Source organism: Lissotriton vulgaris, chromosome 4_1, assembly GCF_964263255.1.
Source record: "Lissotriton vulgaris chromosome 4_1, aLisVul1.2, whole genome shotgun sequence".
Taxonomy (NCBI): domain Eukaryota; kingdom Metazoa; phylum Chordata; class Amphibia; order Caudata; family Salamandridae; genus Lissotriton; species Lissotriton vulgaris.
In genome coordinates this window covers 1,905,901,816-1,905,918,170 of record NC_141691.1, presented here as the reverse complement: position 1 = coordinate 1,905,918,170, position 16,355 = coordinate 1,905,901,816, and the positions used below count along the sequence as shown (strand labels likewise).

Below are 16,355 nucleotides of genomic sequence, written 5' to 3'. Positions count from 1 at the left end.
CTGTTGGTGTCCACAGACCCCTCACTTTGAGCTCTTCCATGTGAGCGCCCCATCCCTTCAGGGATGCGTCTGTGGTGATGGTCACTGTTGGTGTTGGGGGTGTAAGAGGCTTTCCCTTTGCTATGTTCTCCATGGTCCACCATGCCATTTCCTTCTGCACTGCGTGCGTCACAACCACTAGATCCTCCCAACTTCCTGAACCTTGTGACCATTGTTCCTGGAGCCATTCTTGGATGGGTCTCATGTGAAGTCGTACATTTGGTACCAGGTGGATGCATGATGCCATCATCCCCAAGATCTTGCTCGCAGTCCTCACTGTCCGAGCTTGTCCCTTCCGGTAGAGGCGAGTTTCCCTCACCAGGGCCCCTGCTCTCTTGTCGCTGGGGAACACCCTGCCCTGTAAGGTGTTGATCTGTGGCCCCAGGAAGATCTTTACTTGTTCCGGCTCCATTGACGATTTTTTCCAATGGATGGAGAACCCCAGGTTTATCAGCGTGCTCGTCACTGTATGTGCGTCTTTCTTGTATTTCTGGTACGAGTTTGCTTTGACTAACCAGTCGTCCAGGTAAGGATATACGTGTATTCCCTGCCTTCGTAGGTGCGCTGCGACTGCCGCGAGGCACTTTGTGAAGACCCTCGGTGCTGATTTTAGACCGAAGGCTAGTGTTGTGAACTGGTAGTGGCTTTCTCCGACCGTGAACCTGAGCATATGTTTGTGCTTTACGTTCATTGGTATGTGCAGATAGACGTCCTTGAGGTCTATCGTGACCATGAAGTCCCCAATCTGCAATTGCGGTAGCACCTCCTGCAGGGAGGTCATTTTGAATTTCTGTGTTCTTATGAATGTGTTCAGGAACCTGAGGTCCAGAATGGGTCCAGAATGGGTCTCATTGTCTCGTCGACCTTTGGCACGAGGAAATACGTTGAGTATATTCTCTTGTTTCTTTCTTTGAAGGGAACTCGTTCTATGGCCTTCTTTTGTAGGAGCTCTTTTGCTTCTTCCTGAAGCCGCTGTAGCTGGTCGTTTGCTAGTGGCTTTCGCCTCGAATGTAGGCTGGGTCCTTTGATGAATGTTTGTACTTCTTTTCCGTTCTGGGAGTGACTGCCTTGCATGTTGCGGGCTCCCTGAATGCCTCCATCCCCTGCCCCAAGACGCTGTCGAGCATAGGCAGATACTGTCTCCTTGTTTGCGTGGAGAGTAATGTCTCGAGGAGAAAATCCGCTTTCTGCTTCTCCTCGTCGAGCTTGAGCTTGAAAGCTGCTGCCGCAGACCTTATCACCGAGTTGTAAGCCCCGATGTCGTCCGGCGGCGATGGCCTCGAGGGGTATGTGTCGACCGCCTCTTCTGGGCTCTCAGTGTCGACATCCAGGTAATCCTCCTCCTGCGGGTCAGAGGTGGCCGACTCGGCGTCCAACCTGCTTTCCTCTTCCTCCTCATAGCTGTAAGCCTCGTAGGGATTCTCGTCCTCTTCCTGGTCGTCGACCATTTCGGAGCCAGGCTCATGTTCCTCAACGTGTTCGTTTTCCTCCTCGACCAGATCTAGCATGGGTGCCTTGGTCTTGTGGGGAATCGTGAAGGCTCTCATCTTGGTGTCGAAATCTTTTTTCCGCTGCAAGATGTTTTCCATTTCGGCTTCTAGTCGCCGTTTTTTCTTTTCCATCTCGGCCGCGTTGTCCGCGCCGGATTGTTCGGCCACCCTCTTCGGCGCCTGGCTCGGCTGTGAGAGTTTCGGCGTCGAGGACTTGGACGTCGAACTGGGTTTCGGGTCCCTGTACGGCGTCGAGGCTTTAGGGTCTTTCTCCCTCTTTGTCGATCGGTCCTTTTCGGGGACGATCTTCGACGACTTCTGCTGCTCAACAGCTCTCTGCGCCAGGGACTCCTTCTCAGAGGATCCGCTGGGCCTGTGGGTAGCCGCGGACGCCAGGTGTCTCTGCATCGGCGCTTTCGGGGTCTTGCCCAAGTTTTTTCAAGACTCAGAGTCTCTCGTGCTCTTGTGGAACGACGAGTCTCCTACCTTATCAGATGTCTTCGTGTAATCGGTCTCTACGACCGTGAAGCTGTCGTCTTCGGCGGCAGTGTTGTCCTCTTCCTCCGATGACATCCCCAGCTCGTACAGCGATGGCGTCGGGGCTTTTCCTTGGAGGGTGGCGTGCGCTACCCTCTGGCTCTTCCTCACACATAGAGTCTTCGGGGCGAAGGCGGAGCAGGCGTTGCAGTCCTCGCTTCTGTGGTTTACCAGTAAACAAAGGTTGCAAACCGGGTGGTCTTTCTGCGCGAACTTGTGGTGGCAGTTAGGGCAGAACTTGAACGGCGTGTTGTCCATCATAGAGTGTTTAGGCCTCCCTGGCCGCGCGGACGTCGACGACCTCCCCGACCGCGGAAAAAAGAATCTGAAGATGGTGCCCAAGGGTGGGAGCTTCCGCAGGAAGCATGCCGACGTCACAGGAAATACACCCAAGGAGGGGTGACGCCGACGCCCACCTGGGCGACGAAAAAAAAAAAAAAAGAAAAGACTACGAATCCGGACCCAACCACAAGACCGCGGAATATGCACAGCATAGTGAATCCAGAAAGATTCACGCTGCAAAACACCTCTCTCCAGCACAGGCCTCTTGTCTCCTTTCCAGCGAGACATTAGCACGTCTACCTATGAGGGCAGAAACATTTCTCTGCTTTAAGCTCCTTGACTAACCGTTAAGGGCACAGAAGACTGAAGGAAACAAAGGGGCATCTTTGCACATGTTGCAAACTATAACTTGTTATATTAATTTCGACCTCGGAATCAGGATGGGCTTAATGTCGCACAAGCACACCATATAATAGAGACCATTTCCTCAAAGGATTCTGCTTGTGGGACAAACAAATTGTTGCCATTGAAAGGGATGCGGATGGTCTGCTGTACTTTGGGATGGAAACCAGAGCCAGAATGAATGTCTGTGCTTCCCTTGTGGCTCACTGGTTAGAGGAGGCAGACCTGGAAGCAGAGTTCAGCCCGGGACCAGGGTTCAATTCCCGGCTCGGCGGGGTCTTGAGTCCAAAAAATGTCCATGGACTCGACAATTCTCGCTCTGGTGCCTACTCGATTCATGGGTTCACACTCTGCGACTCTGGGCAATAGCTTGCTTAATCTCCACAACGGCCCCTCGTGGCGGGATGCCTGGCTTTCACCTTGCGGATACCCTGCTGGGGTATCTCACAGGGGAATACCAGGACGGGTTCCCTAAGCAAGCGCCTTGATGCCTTCGGGTGATACGTGCGCTATATAAATCGCAATACATACATTTACATTTTTGTACAAACTCTCACCTTTCATACCTTGAGAGGAGAGCAATTAAGTTGGTGATGGTCGCCCCTCCTACTGTAACTCGTTCTTAAGCCATACTAATCTTGCAACTCTCCTTATCTGCAAACAGGGCATCTTCAGTTTTCTCGGCAAAGGCTCTCTTTGTAACAGTGTGCACTACTAGGGAGCCTAATGGTACTTGTTCCATGAGTTAGAGTGGGGCGGGGGGGCAGGTAATGGTTTGTATATCTTTATCACTATAGGCATTGCTACCCTCACTTTAAGGTCTTTAAAGTTCTCCTCCACAGAGTTTATCATACTCTTAAGCATTGGCAAGAACTGCAAAGACATCTCCATTTTTTATAAGGTCCCTACCTAGAAGTTGTTCTCTTTTTCCATGACATTCCGCTTTATGGAGATCTGCTGCCCTCTGAGTGATTGTGGTACTGTTTTCCCTCTGAGGCGGAAGCCGGAGGTTTGCTCTGTGTATTTTCGAAATTTAAAACGATTGATTACTATATTCGTTTTTGTGTTTTAAACCTCTGTATATATTTTAAACTGCTCAGTTTTATATTCCCACCCCCTCACCCAGGCGAGACTAATTCGCCGAGGTGTGGGTTCATAATCACGCACTGGGAAGCTAGCAGGTCGACTTTGGGCGCCATCTTGTGTTGGGAAGGCTGCCCGGTTTGCTTAGCGCCCCTCCCGCCCTCCCAGGGTATTTAAAAGGCTCTCACCTGATCAGTCAGTAATTGGCAATGTTTTCCCTCTGAGGCGGAAGCCGGAGGTTTGCTCTGTGTATTTTCGAAATTTAAAACGCTTGATTACTATATTCGTTTTTGTGTTTTAAACCTCTGTATATATTTTAAACTGCTCAGTTTTATATTCCCACCCCCTCACCCAGGCGAGACTAATTCGCCGAGGTGTGGGTTCATAATCACGCACTGGGAAGCTAGCAGGTCGACTTTGGGCGCCATCTTGTGTTGGGAAGGCTGCCCGGTTTGCTCAGCGCCCCTCCCACCCTCCTCCCGCCCTGCCCTACTATGTATATTAATAACAGAGCCGCCCGACCGCGCAGCGGGCGGGCGCAGCGGGCGCGCCGGCGGCGCGCCGAAGACGCGCCAAAGGCAAGCCCGTCTGCGCCCGTCCGTGCCTGGCCCGGGCCTAGGGCCACCCCCCCTGGTCCATTCCACCCTACTCCCCGTATCTGCTATACAACAATTCAGCTACGGTCTTTACGCCCCACGACCAGCCTTTCATGTTGCATATCCCACCCTATGGCTTTGCTCACAAAGCATGCAGCATACTGCCCTGGCTGTCACGTTACGTTACCGTCCATTGGCAAACTTCATCAGCCTCGCAAGCACCATCACACAGAATCCTACACAATTGCGCTCACAAATGTCCGTTCACTTGGCAAACACAGCCAGGACATCCATGATCTGATACAGGACCATAAAATAGATATCCTGTTCATGACGGAAACTTGGATGGGACAAGCATCTGACCCGGATCTTGTCATAGCCGTCCCCGCGGGGTTCACCACTTACAGATTGGACAGGCAAACCAAGAAAAAAGGCGGCGGAATCGCTATTATCGCCCGTGACACTTATAGCGTAAGGCATACGCTAATTCCCCAGACTTCCTGCGAAGCACTAGAATTCGCTATAAAGCTGACCCCATCCTACACCTTTAAAGGGATCCTCCTTTATCGACCACCGGGACCCAGGTGTGATTTCCTGGGGGCTTACAGAACCTTCCTGGAAACATCCGCCTTGGAAAACTCCTTCACCATTCTGGGTGATTTTAATTTTCATTTTGATGTGCCGGACAACCCCGACACAGCCATGCTTTTAGCTGATATGTCCACTTTTGGCCTATCTCCTTTGGTCCACTCTCCTACGCATGAAGGAGGTCACACACTCGATGGCATTTTCTCTAATGCCTCGGGCCTCAAACTCACAACAATACTCCCTTTAATTTGGTCGGATCATCATCTTATCCTGGCCTCCCTACCAGTGGGTGACCCCCTGGTCGATGAACCCCTCCCTAACCCCTGTCCCCATTACTTGGCATGGGATGACATAGATGTATGCAGGTTGGAAACCTTGCTTAATGACACCCTTCCGACCTTACCTCCGGACCCGAACAATGCCACGTCCCAATTTTACAACTGGGTGAGCTTAGCAGCCAAAGATCTGGTCCCAGTTAAACAACGGTCACGTAACAGATCTACCCCCTCGGCCCCGTGGTACTCAGAGGTACTGCGTACCCAAAAGCAACAGTGCCGAAATAGAGAGAGACACTGGCGGAAGGACTACTCACCCGAAGCCAAACTCCTATATAAAGAGTCGGTGGCAAAATACAAACAGCTTATCATGGACGCAAAAAAAAAGTATTATTGCAATAAAATTGAATCCGCTCAAAATTCCAATAAATGCCTATACGAGACCACCAAACAACTAGCGGGTTTCTCTGTGGATCTCACACCTCCCCCGTCTCAAACCCTTTGCGACGCTCTTTCCAAGTTCTTCTTTACAAAGTTGATGACATTTACAGGGTTTTCGCCAATAACGCTACTCTATCTCACAGGCCATCAACTCAACCTGGAGGACCCACTCTCTCGCAGTTCAGCGAGGTCACGTGTCCGCAGGTGCTAAAAACTGTATCCACCATCAAATCGGGATCGGCCCTCGACCCATGTCCCTTGAAGGTCTTGAAACCCATCATAGATACAGTCTTACCCTCAATAACCAACATCTGCAACTCCATGTTCAACACCGGCATCTATCCCGAGTCACTAAAGAAAACCCTAATAAAACCATTGCTCAAGAAACCTACTCTTGATAAAGAAGAACCCAAAAGCTACCGCCCCATCGCCAGTCTCCCACTATTAGCTAAAATAGTGGAAAAAATTATGAATATTCAACTCTCCTCCTTCATCGAGGATAACAAATGCCTAGATGAAACACAGTTTGGCTTCCGTCGCTTTCACGGAACGGAGACGGCCTTGGTCAAAGCGGCGGACGACATCAGATCCATCCGGGATGCAGGAGGCACTGCCGTCCTGATTCTTCTAGACCTGTCAGCGGCCTTTGACACGGTCGACCACACCACCTTGGTCGACCGTGTCGAGAGCATAGGCATTCAAGGTAAAGCCAAAAATCTTCTGGCCTCTTTCTTGGCCAACAGGACCCAGGTCGTCACTGTGGGACCTTTTGAATCCTCCCCCCTGTCACTACCGTGTGGAGTTCCCCAAGGCTCATCCCTTAGTCCGACACTTTTTAACATCTATGTGTCGGACCTTGCCAATGTCATCAGGGCACACGGGATGAGCCTCACTTCATACGCTGATGACACTCAACTGGTCCTTGCCGTCAAAAATGACGGACTTCAGAAAGCCAACATGTTTAACCAGGGCATGTCGGCCATCGGGAACTGGATGTCACACAATTGCCTGAAGCTAAACTCCGATAAATCGGAGGTTGTAATCTTCGGCAATCTTTCTCCAGAGTGGTCCCCTCTTTGGTGGCCGTCATCCATGGGCCAGCCCCCAGTCCCGGTTGTCAAAGTGAGGAACTTGGGAGTTATGTTCGACAACCGCCTGAACTTTCTTCCACACGCCAACCAGATATCCTCTTCAGCCTTTTATAAACTTAGGCTCATCAAAAAAATTCTGCCCTTCTTACCTGAAAACATGGCGAAAACACTGGTAAGCTCCCTGGTGCTCTCCACCCTAGACTATTGTAACGCTTTGTTTCTAGGGGCCCAGGAGAGGGTGTTAACAAAAATGCAGTCTATACAGAACGCAGCCGCCAGGCTCTTAGGCCGAATCCCCAAATTCCATCCGGTCTCTCCCACCATAAGACAACTACACTGGCTTCCGGTGAGGAAGAGGATTATGTTCAAGACCTTATGTCTGGTATATAAGGCTCTACATAACGTTGCTCCAGCGTTCTTCACTCAGAACCTTATCCCTTACTGTCCATCCAGAGCACTGCGCTCCTCCACCTCCCTGGACCTGATGATCCCCCGAACCAAATCTGTCAACTGGGGTGACAGAAGACTCCTTGTGGCTGCTCCAAAACTTTGGAACACACTGCCTCATTCGATCAAGACCAGCACGTCTCTATGGTCTTTTCGAAAAAACCTCAAAACTTGGCTTTTTAATCAATAATCTCCTAAACCCCCTTGCTGGCTAAATATTGCAGTTACTTAGCGCCGAGATGGCCACGGGCCTTCGTTTCGCGCTTTATAAATGTCAAAATAAATAAATAAATAAATAAATCGTTGTGTCATCTGAGCGTGAAGCCTTCATGGGGTAGGGCTTTAGACTGGAATCGCACCCAAGGATACACATCATAGTATGGGTCCTGTGGGTCAAAGTCAATATCCTATTCAGGGTATGTGTGGAATGCTTTGGCGAAGGTGACGTTAATGTGGACGACGTGAAACAGGACTATATGGGGGCTGAAGTAGATGGCACGATGGAGGCTGAGAAACGGCTGGAGTCCTTCTGTTTAAAATTCTTGTTGGGGGGGTGGGAGGGAAGGGGTCAACCGAACTAATCTAAAACACTACTTCACTTCAGCACCTTGGGGTCGGGAAGGTATGGTGGGACGGTGAAGCCCGGTGCCCACCGTTCTAGGCTTTTCTGGAGAGGAGGCAGACTGTCAGGGCTAACAGGGCTCATAGACAGTGGCTGGAACATATTGTTGAGACGGCTATGGCTTGGACTTGGGGGACGATCCTTGGATGACATTTGAAGTATCTAGCTCTAGGTTTCACTGGGCCCCCCTTATACTGGATTAACCTTCTCCTTTGGAGTAGATTCCTTCAATGTCTTTGGAACCAAGGGTAAGTGATGTCTAATTTTCATTTTGTTTTTCAGGCCTGGCAAGCCAAACAGCTACTTTGTTCGTGGGCATGCAAAGACTGTAAACCCTGTGATGGTCCGACCTCAAGAAATCATTGTTACACTTGGGGTAAAATTGGGAAGACATGTTCTCCATAAGCTTCCAGGTATGAGAAATTCTTACAGGACCTGGCTCTGAGAAAACCCCGATCAGTTGAAGGTGCTTTTTGACCTGGTGTATTGTGGATTTCAGGGAGGGACCACTAGTCATCCCTAAACTGAAACTTACACTTCAAAGAACAACCTGCAGCATCTGCACCCTACACTGCATGTAAGGCATGTAGAAAGCATCCAATCAACATTCAAACATGCTATAAAACTATTATTTTTATAAATGTGCTGATGTGGGTCTGTTAAGTATACCTTGAGTTTCAAACTTATTTCATTTATTTAAATTGCATTAGAAGTCCCCCAAAAATGTACAAATGACATTTTGCACATCGTAGTTTCATGCATGCAAGTACAGTCAACAAAAATCTACCTTGTTCCTTCTTACAGAGACATTCAGAAGATGTACAGTTTGTTCCCTCAAATATAATTAGCAAGAGGGTTAGCAGTGAAGAGAGCAGTTGCAATAGCGTGATACCACTTATCAAGTACTCGTCACAGAAAATGGGTGAAGTGGGTAATTTCGGCTCACAGTTCCAGGGACTCTGCCTTTACTTGCCTCTGCGTACATCAACACACTTGAAAGCAGCTTGAAATGTATGAATGGACATTGGTAACTCCAGTTTTTGGCACTCACAAAGTCACACATTTGTTTAGTATGGGCATAGGATTTGGGTGCACTTGAAGCACCCCTTCTGGCACGCTGAAATCAACAAAATCTGAACCAGATTAGGATAAATCTACCCACAGTACAAGCATCACTAGTATAGATTGAGCCGGATACAGAGTATTTCTTGAAATTGGATGGATTCACTTAAGTATTTCTCGAAATTGGATTGATTCACTTATTTGAATATCGTTGGAAGCAACCGGATTTACACTGATACACAAGATCTCTACTTACGTCAATGAGGCCTGAACATTTGAAGTCGCATAACTTGAAGGACGCGATTGACAGATTCTGCTTCTGGAAATTTTAATTGCTTACTTGAACAGTGCCTACCATTATTTTGCCCTGAAGAAGCCCCGTTTGGGGTGAAACGTGTTGGCTGTAGGCAACTGTATAAAGGTTACAAGAAAATAAAGAAATTGCAACGCGCAACTAAGAAAATCTGGGAAGAACTGACTTGACTCATTGTTGTACCATTCTGGGTTGCCTCTCATCATTTTGTTTAAATTGTACTTTATTTGTGGCCATGTGGCAGCTGGTCATTTGAGGTGGGCAATACACATGCTGTAATACGCTGTGACTAGACTACGTTGTGCAATGTTATTCAACCTTGCTGCCATTCTGTGACTTGAGCACAAGCATTACTAGTACATAAAAGACCTAAGCGGGTATAGGAGCCTGACATCCACCCTTAAACCTCTCAACTCGCAGCCACCTTGGAGAATCAAAGAGTGAGCAGGGATCTCAGTTTTACCTTTTCCAGCCAGCAAGAAAACAAGGGTTGGCACTGCAATTCTCCAAGACTTCCATGTCATTCAAAAGACATTTACATGGTATTAGCTTTTGGTTACTAAAAACACATGGCAAGACATTTAGGTCAGTAGGCTGAAGAGATCACAGAAAGTGGTTTAACTCCATGGCTGCTAAGGCAATTCCCCTCCTGTGCTGGGAATTGCTATTTTACATTGTTTTATGACGAGCTGGGCTCGTCATCAGTGTACGAGGAGGCTACACCATGACGAGCCCAGCTCGTCATGAGTGTGGAAGGGGTTAATGGAAGATATCTATTGCCAGTGAAGACCCTATCCTGACACACAACATTCCATCCATTAGTTACAACAAGATTCAGAGTCACAATACAAGATTCCAGTGTACACTCAATGTTGCACCAGGTTCAATGACATTTGCATTAAGTTTCCGAATTTATACTTTATTTCATCCAGAAGATACCACATACAATATATAACCTAGATAACACTGAGGTGCCGCTCGAGGCTAGAGACACTTTTCTGCCACAACTCCTGTTTGCCTGCTATTTTGGAGCGAGGTTCTAACGCCGACTTGGGGCTTACCAACGGACCTGACGCAGGACTGCGAGGACCAGGTTGCTCTGCGGCGAGTCACTGGCCGCACCTGGGTCCTCTTCTCGCCCCGCCTCCCTGCACTTGATAGTGCCTCGCGGCCCCCGCTCCGCGGGAGCCGCTAGAGACACTTTTCTGCCACAACTCCTGTTTGCCTGCTATTTTGAAGCGAGGTTCTAACGTCGACTTGGGGCTTACCAACGGACCTGACTGCGGGACTGCGAGGACCAGGTTGCTCTGCGGCGAGTCACTGGCCGCACCTGAGTCCTCTTCCCGCCCCACCTCCTTATTTAGTAACGCTCATGCATGCGTACGCGGGACGCACACGGGCGAGCGCCGGGCGAAGCCCGGGCCAAGGGCTGGCCCGTTTAAGCCAGTTAAAGACCGAATAAGAACGGACCGGGCCCCCCCTTTTTCATCTGTCAATTGGTAACTGTATGTATGTATTTTATTAAGCTATTGTAAAACTGTTACATTACAGTAATTTTTGTGATATTGTTTGAGCTCCAAGAAAATGTCTACACGTGAGAGTAGGAGCAAAGCTGCATTGGGAGGGTCACAGTTAATAGGTACCCTGGACAATTTTATTATACGGGCAAACTCTGTTATAGACCAGGGTATTAATTTAATGGAACGCAGGTTGTCCCAGGACCTAGCCTTAGCAAAAATATCATCAATGGGTCATATTGCATCTGCACGCACTCCCAAACATACAAATAGACCTAATCTGATACAGACACAAGTGCATGATATCCCTAGTGCTCGACCAGATTCCCAAACATCGGTTCCTGCAGACCCCCTCACTTTGACCACCTCAGAAGCTATTTCAGAAACTACAATAGTAGATATGCAAGACGGATCAAACAATAGACAATTGCGGGAGAGACGGGAGGGAGCGATCCCAAAATGCAAACGAGCTAATAATAATGCCCCATGTACTAGAAAAGCCAAGGTAGCTAAAGCTGGGTGTAATAGTGATATTTGTAGCAAAGAGGGGGACCTAGGTCACATTCTTACTGCTGGGCAGGATGTAGTGCAGATAGATAAATCGATTGAAACTCCTGCTCTAAGAGCCATAGATGATACTGTAGCAAACGATTGGGGCGTAATGGACGAAGTGGCTGGTCCCCTAGTAAACATCTTGAGGAAGCTACTTAAGACTTTCCTTACTCCCTTGGAAACAAGGCTACAATGTATCGAAAATCAGCTTCATGATTTGGAGAAGGAAATAAGAACTTTGACAGGTGTCGGGTGGGAAAGGCGCTCTCAGAAGTTTCATTGGCTAGTATACCCAATGTCCAGGTACTGAATAAGTGTTTGCAACCGGTAAAAAAAAACGAATTCAAATCCCCCGATGGTCCCTGGGAATAAACCAATGGAAACATCCTTATTAGTCACTGACCACGATAGACAAAAAAGTCGACCCAATACTCCCACTCCAAATTCTACCAAGGACTCTGTAGAGAGGGTACCTAGGGGTGGACGTACTATTAATTTACCACCAGAAGTCTGCCCCTATGTAGTGGTGCTGACAGGGGTTACGGAATTGGGTAGACAACTACGGAACCTTTTTGGGCATTGAAAAATAAGGTAACCCACTGGCTCAACACCAACCGCCCTTTACCATCAAACCTAACGAGTAAAATTCTAACGGTACGTAGGGTACCTTGGTTGGGGTACAATAGGAAAACTTCGCATGGGGACTGTGTGGTCGTGAATTTTGAGGATCCACGAATGGTGAATCATATCTGCTTGTGGGGTCCGCAAAACAATGGGAGTACTATAGCAACTAACCCACTTTCATATTTTTACATACCGGAGGAGCAATTTGACTGTAAACGGAACTGGACCAGGGTTACCCACCGTGCAAGAGGTGGGATGGAACACGGGGGCCATGGGCATATTGATAGCTGGGGAGGGGCCCCTACAGCTAACAGGTTTAGTTGTTTGGAATCAGTAGATTGACCACAGCACATCAAGGGGGAAATAACTGGTAGTTATGGGGGCCCATGTTTGCAAAATTTTAAGACTAAAAATGATATTAAAGCTAAAGGAGCTAAAGCGGGAAACTTTGATCATGGCAAAATTAATCGCCGTTGAATTGTGGGAGAGTATTGTTCTCCATACGTTGATTCTGGTGGGGACAGGCCGTGGGCTGACCACGTACAGAGACATACTGTGTTTACTGTCGCCCATGACCAGGAGAAGCGAATGCCCATGGAGGGTTTAGATTTAGGCACAGCAGGGGTGCCATGTGTCAATAGTGTAGGCGTGTGTATAAACTTTCCAGTTGAGATGGGCCCACCTGGTAACATATGTACAGAACCTATGCCTGGGAGGGATGACTTAAAAAACCAGGGTCAATCCAAAAACAGTAACTGTAATAGTCCAGCACAAGACATGAAAATAATATCTTGGAATGTAGCTGGTCTTGGGAAAAACTTGAGTGACCCAGAGTGGTCTAACTACATAGAGACAAGCGCGTTTTGCTTTCTCCAAGAAACTTGGTCACTAAATACTCCCCACAGAGTAGGATATAAGACTTTTGGAATTAATGCAATACCCTCTGTAAGAGGCAGACCTTCAGGGGGCCTTATCATTTGGGTAAGTGTTACCCTGAAAATAAATATTGAAGTAATGGATGCCAATTCTATGGATATTCTGGCACTCAGTTAGTACACTCGATGGGAAGGTGTTAATTTTAATTAATGTCTATAACGACCCTCTAGTCATCGACTCTGGGGGAGTTGGATTCTTTTCTTAATAGAATGGTAGATAAACAACCAGTAATAATAGCCGGGGACTTGAATTGTAGCTACGAGCCAATCCTAGGATTAGAGGATGTATTCGAAGAGGAGGATAGAGTGAATAATATCCCTTCGCTTGACACTGTAGACCCTGTATATTGCTCAGTCTTGGCTGTCCAAATAAGGAAGCTGACTGCGGAACACGGCCTAAGGGCATGTGATGGCCGCCTTCCGACAGATGTCACAAAAAGACCCACTTTCGTAAGAAATAAATCAAAAAGTAATCTTGATTTTATAATTGTTTCCTTGGACATATGGCAATATATGGTTGATTTGGAGGTCAGGGACAGGTGCGAGAGTGATCATTATCCATTGGACCTAATAATTGACTCAAGTTTGTTTAATGGGGTTGGAATCAGTAGCTCCATAGATAGTCAAACTGTAAGGTGTGAGGAAACTTTAGTAAGTAACAATAGGCGGGCTCTAAGGTGGTCCCACATATTGGCGCATGGTGAAACACTGGCAGAAATCTACCTAGTTTTTTCCAACATGTTTTCCCCCTATGTAACTGTTCCCTTGGAGGCAATAAACTCAGTTAAATTCATGGATACACATAATTCATTTTTTGCACTAATAAAAACCCTAGTCTCTAAAATGCCTAAAAAAGCTCACCAAAAGCAAATCAACTTATCCCACAGTAAGCCATGGTATGGCAAAACATGTAGGCAAGCAAAAACTAGCCTACTAATGGCAGTAAAATCAAAAACTTCGATCGCAATCAGGCAGGCGAGAAGGGATTACAAGCAAATCCAGATAGCTGAAAGAAGAGCCTGGGAAGAAGCTAGTTGTGCTGATCTGTTGGTAGCTGCTAAAACAAAGGACAATGTTGCCTTTTGGAAATTGGTGGCAAATGGGAACCTTGTGGGAAAAGTTGCATAAGACGTTTATCTAGATGAACTTACCTGGGTAACCCATTTCACAGAGTTATTTTTAAAAAAAACACTTTGCTAATGCTGTCAGGGAAGACGCCCCGTGGCTCATTTCCTCTGAACCTAAACTTGAATTTAGCCTGGAGGAAACAGAAACAGTTATCAATACTGTCAAAAATGGCAAAGCACCAGGCCTTGACAAAGTTCCTGGTGACTTGTATAAACACGAGCTAAGCGTTTGGGCACCTTATATTAATTATTTATGTAACATACTGGCATCTGGGGTTGATTTTCCAGATAGCTGGAGGGGTGCAGAAATTGTTTTCATTTTTAAAAAGGGTGATCGGTCTGATCCATCCAATTACCGTCCAATTAGTTCAATGGACATACTCCAGAAAATTTACTCTAGACATATTTTAACTAGAGTAAATATATGGATGGAGGCTAATTCGATACTTACCAAGTTCCAAGCAGGATTTAGAAATAGTGTCAGTACTGTGGACCAGGTCTTTAGATTTTGCTGCCTCTATTGGAAATACGTGCACATAGCGAAAGGTCTCCTTTATGTTGCATTTGTAGATCTTAGAGCAGCGTTCGACCTGGTCCCATGAGATCTCCTTTGAGATTCTTTGTATAGGCAAGGGTTACCATCTTCCCTGCTTGACCAGATAATAAAGCTGCATGCTAAGAACTATGCGAAGGTACGATGGGGGCATAAACGGGGAACTTACACAAAATATACCAATTGAGCGTGGGGTCCGGCAGGGCTGCATGTTGGCCCCAACGCTATTATCACTGTATGTGAATGATATCCCCGCCCACTTGTTAGGCTGTACTAATAACTCCCCCCGAATTGAATGGTGAGAAGGTCCCAGCGTTGCTATTCGCGGACGACACCATATTGATCTCTCAAAAACCCAGGGGTCTACAGGCACTTCTAGACTCATTCAAACAGTACTGTGATAGAAAGGGATTGGAGATAAATGTTAAATACATGGCCCTAAATCCCCATAAATCCCAATTGGCGAACTTGGTACTCAATGGCCAAAAATTAGAATCAGTACAGAGTTTTAGTTATTTGGGGGTCTCCATTGATTCTAAATTCACATGGAAGACACAAGTAGAGCAGAGCAAACTGATGTTTATACAGAACACAATCCCAATTATAAAAAAGCACGGCAAAAGCACTAGTAAAGCTGTAACACCAGCGTTGGAAATATTCAAATTCAAGGCCCAGTCTGCGGCTTTGTACGGGGCAGAAATCTGGGGGCCAATGTCCAAGAATGCATTTACAATTAATGAAAACAAATTCTTGAAAAACCTTGTGAAGATGCCGAAGGGCACCCCATTAGTTCCATTGATGATGGATTTGAATGTGAAACGCACAGATTATTTTACCATCCTATGGCCCCTAACTTTCTGGGTGAGGCTCTGGTCCACACCAGAACTTATAGATTATAGGAATGGCCTAACTGAAATAATGAATCTGGACGTGCTAAACGCAAATCCCTGGCTTAAGCACGTGCGTCTCTGGTTTACGAAAATTGGTTTGCCACAGTTTTGGGAGGCACCGGAAAACTTACCCCAAAAAGCTAAGAAAGTACTTAAAACTGTTTTTTGAGGCTATATTGCACATACCATGGCAAATGAGCACAAAGGTGGAACATTAACTAAAACATTTTTGGTCTTCAAGGATAGTCCCTGTTTTGAGACTTTCCTTGATGAGATCGAACCACCCTTAGCTAAAAGCTTATTCATGAAATTCAGGTATGGCAACCTTATGCACAACTCAACCATGACCAGATGGGCCGGGGAGAGTAATGTAGAGCAAAACGTAATAAGGTTAAGCAATGTTTGCATATGTGTCAGGACAATTCTAAGGAAGATGATCAGCATATTCTCTTCTTCGTTTCTGCGTATGCGTTAGCAAGGAGAAGATGGATTAAGCTTATATGTAACCTTCTTTGTGTAAGAACTTGCAAGGAGGCGCTTAGAATTTTTAGATCTGATACTAGGAGAACGATTGTTTTTAGCATCAGTAGATTTCTACTTTCTATAATCTTTACACGTAAAAGGAATGGTTGTAAACTGTAAAATTGGTCTATTGAAGTATATATGACACCCTTATTTTATTATCCCTTTTGTACATTTTTTAAATCATGCTTGAATATCTTTGCATCATATGATTCTGTCACCCTTTCTCGTATTGTATTTTATATTGTGTACCGTTTTTTACTATGTACTGTTGATTCATGTATCTTTTATGGCTCAATTTGTGCCGAAAAAAAGTCGAATAGAATTGATTAACATCCAACAGTAGTTTCTGACTGAACATAACTCA

At 46.7% G+C, this 16,355-nt stretch overlaps 1 protein-coding gene across 7 annotated transcripts in view; it reads right to left on the bottom strand.

Annotated features, from left to right (window-relative positions):
* PHF20L1 (PHD finger protein 20 like 1) overlaps nucleotides 1-16,355 on the bottom strand; it is a 648,585-nt gene that overhangs the window by 368,297 nt on the left and 263,933 nt on the right. The window lies entirely within an intron of this gene.